The sequence below is a fragment of the Peromyscus eremicus genome, chromosome 14 (genome assembly GCF_949786415.1).
Source record: "Peromyscus eremicus chromosome 14, PerEre_H2_v1, whole genome shotgun sequence".
NCBI classification, from domain to species: Eukaryota; Metazoa; Chordata; class Mammalia; order Rodentia; family Cricetidae; genus Peromyscus; species Peromyscus eremicus.
The window spans coordinates 2,660,595-2,664,366 of NC_081430.1; the positions used below are offsets into that span (position 1 = coordinate 2,660,595).

The 3,772-nt window shown below is 40.0% G+C and overlaps 1 non-coding gene across 1 annotated transcript; it reads right to left on the reverse strand.

The window, feature by feature from the left end:
- Window positions 1-1,427: 1,427 nt before the first annotated feature.
- LOC131924825 (U2 spliceosomal RNA) lies at window positions 1,428-1,622 on the reverse strand. Its single transcript, XR_009383081.1, has one exon. It is a non-coding gene; the product is annotated as a U2 spliceosomal RNA (small nuclear RNA).
- Window positions 1,623-3,772: the final 2,150 nt, after the last annotated feature.

Consider the following 3,772-nt stretch of genomic DNA (forward strand, 5'->3'; position numbering starts at 1 on the left):
TGAGAAGTGGGTTGTTTAATACCTAACAGTTTTGGGAAATTTCCAGCCATCTTTCTTTAATTGCTTTCTAGTGAGATTCTACTGTGGTCTAAGGTGTACTTTGTATGATTCTTGTTCCCTTACATTCTTTGAGATGTATTTGATGGCCCCAAATGTGGTTTTTTGTGACTGTTGTATATATTTAAAAGAGAATATTAATTCTTCTATTGTTGAAATTGCCATAAATGTCAATTAGATGCAGTTGATTGGTATTGTCTTGTTCAATTAAATCTTCACTGATTTTCTGTATTTGTCAATTACTGAGAAAATTCTGAATTCTCAAACAAAACAGTGATTGATTCCCTTTCTCTTGAATCTCTATCACTATTTTGTCTCAGGTACATAGATGACCCTTTACTGATTCTATGTGGCTTAGTAAGTGCTATGTTTTCTCAGAGAATTCAACATACTTTCACTCAGGAATTTTCTTATTCTAAAGATGTCTTTTCTAGAAGTTAATTAAAATTACATACTTTTCTTTTGATAAGTATTGTCAAAGCAAAACTTCATTCATTTCTTTACTTTTACTCTGTTTTTCTATTTAAAGTGGCTTTCTTAGAGACAACCTATTGGGCTTGGATTTTTTAAAGTCCTCCGACATTCTTGACTTTTAATTATTATATTTAGACTGCCTGCATTTGAAGCAGTTACATAGTTATATTAATAACTTCTCTGTTTCTAATTTTTAAAAACTTCCCTTCTTCCTCTACCATCTCTGGCTCTAATTTAGCAGTTCACAAAATTCCATTTTCTTTTTTCTCCCAACCTATCAGTTATTAATTATTTTCTACAATTAGTGGCATGCTTGGTATCTGCAGTACATATTTACAACTAGCCTATGTCTCCTTTCAAACATGCCAACTTGCTTCACAGGTAATCCAAAAAACAGAAGTAAGCGTTCCCAGTTCTTCCCTAGGTATGTGAAATGTATGTCTACATTATAACTACACAATATGTTGTCAATATATTCAGGTTTGTTGTTGCTAATATTACCATTATAACTTTGACACATGAGCACTGAGTTTAGAAGACATTAAATTGTGACTCTGTTAGAGAAGGCTGGTGTTAAAACAGAGTGGTGTTAACACTAGGGCTAGAGGTAGCACTATAGAATTGTCATTGGTGACAAGTGCTTGGGGATTAGTTATTCTCTCTAGGTTCAGATATCAGCTTCTAACTTTTCCTTCAATTTGTGGACATCGGTAACTCTCAAGACACAGTAGCTATAAAAATTAATTAGCTTATCATTAGGGGGACTTAATTTTATCTGTAACTGTTATTTCTCTTTTCTGAAGAGATGATGTGAACATGACAAAATATTATCAGGAACTGAAAACTAGCATTTGTTAACATCACTTTTGAACTTTATTATTATTTTTTTTTCCCCGAGGGGGTGCACCGCTCCTGGAGACACTGCAATACCAGGTCGATGCGTGGAGTGGACGGAGCAAGCTCCTATTCCAACTCCCAATTCCAAAAACCCATTTCATATTTTTTTCAAAATGAAAAATTGTTTTTTCCAGGGATGCCTACTACACTTAAGGGTAGGCCCCATAACCGGCAGTAGATGGCCAACACAAAATGAACTCAGTGGCGTCTTTGTAAAAAAAATTTTGGTCTCATATTGCTTTGTTTGACTTTTGTTTCTTTTTAAAAAAATCAGTCTTTTGTTTTCTTTTTTCTTTTCTCTTTTCTCCCCTTATCTTTTTTGAACATAGATTCTTTTCTCATGCAATATAATCTGAATACAGTTTCTCCTCCCTCTACTCCTCCCAGTTCCTTCCTACCACCTCTCCCATCTGGATCCACCCCCTTTCTGTCTTTCATTAGAAAAGAACAGGTTTCTAGGAGATAACAACAAAATATAACAAAATAGCCAGGCGGTGGTGGCTCACGCCTTTAATCCCAGCACTCGGGAGGCAGAGGCAGGCGGATCTCTGTGAGTTCAAGGCCAGCCTGGGCTACCAAGTGAGTTCCAGGAAAAGGCGCAAAGCTACACAGAGAAACCCTGTCTCGAAAAACAAAAACAAACAAACAAACAAACAATATATATTTTATATATATATATAACAAAATAAAACAGAATCAGACAGAATAAAAACCATCATATCAATGTTGGACAGGACAAGCCAAGCCAATAGAAAAATTAAAAAGCACCAAGAGGAGACACAAGAATCAGAAACTCACTCATTTATACACTCAGGAGCCTCAATCACAGCACTAAACTGAAAGCTACAGCAGATGTGCAGAAGACCGGGCGCAGACCCAGGCAGGCGCCGACCCAGGCAGGCGCCGACCCAGGCAGGCGCCGACCCAGGCAGGCGCCGACCCAGGCAGGCGCCGACCCAGGCAGGCGCCGACCCAGGCAGGCGCCGACCCAGGCAGGCGCCGACCCAGGCAGGCGCCGACCCAGGCAGGCGCCGACCCAGGCAGGCGCAGACCCAGGCAGGCCCTACTGCTGCTGCAGTCTCTGTGAGCTCATGTGAGCTTTGCGCAGTTGTTTTAGAGCCTTCTTCTCCCGATGTCCTCCATCCCTTCTGTCTCCCCAACTCCTCTGACTCCTCCTCTGTGGGGTTCCCTGATCTCCGAGGGAAGGAATTTGATGGAAACATCTCTTTTAGAGCTATGTGTTCCAAAGTCTCTCTCTGCATAATGTCTTGCTGTGGGTCTCTGTGTTTGTTCTCATCTGCTGAAGGAGGAAGCCTCTCTGATGATGGCTGAATAATGCATTAAGCTATGATATAGCAGAATATTATTAAGAGTTATTTTATTGTTACTTTTATTTTTCTTTAAGACTAGTATTATTTGGTTTTAAATCTCTGGGCTATCTAGACTTTGGTTCTTGGTCACCCAAATAGTTTCAGGTATGGTTTCCATATTATGCATCCATCTTAAGTCAAATCAGACATCAGTTGGTTATTCCCACAATATTTGTGCCACCATTGCCCCAGCTATTTTTCAGGCATGGCAGAGTGTATATCGAAGGTTTTATGATTGGTTTGGTGTTTACTTTTATCTTTTAGTAGCCTGCAAAGTATTTTTCTGTGTCATGGACATTAGAACATCGGGTGAAGGTTCTATGTAGGCACCAGCTCGACCTCTCCATGTTCAACGAGTTGTGTAGGTGTTGTCTTCAGCAATTGGGCCTTGCTGTCAGCTTATGGAGATCAATTTATTGTCTTGGCAACAGCCTGGGTTGTTTGGGGATTTCCACGGGACCTCTGGTCAACAACTCTATTGGATGAAACCTAGTCCCAGCACCAAAAGCTTCATTTGGTGATAGATGGTCAATGGGATTTCATGTCCCTCATTGTTTGGAGACTTCATTAGATTGTCTTTGCATATTACTGCACTAGGTTTCTATACCATCTTTCAAATGTTCCTCAAATGCTCTTCAATTTTATGTTTCTACCCTCATTCCCTCCCTCAATCCTATTTTCCTTTCCCCTTCCTTTTTCCCTTCCCACCTGATCTTCCTGTCCTCATTCCCCTCCCCCGACTCCAGTTCACCCACAAAATCTATCCTATTTCCCCCTACCAGGAAGTTCCATGTCCCCCCCCACACACACACACTCAATCTCTTCTTACCTCTCTGGGTCTATGGATTGTAGCTTGGTTATCATTTATTTAATGGCTAATATCCAAATATAAGCGAATACACATATCATATTTATCTTTTTGGGTCTGGGTTACTTCACTCAGGATGATTATTTCTAATTCCATCCATTTGTCT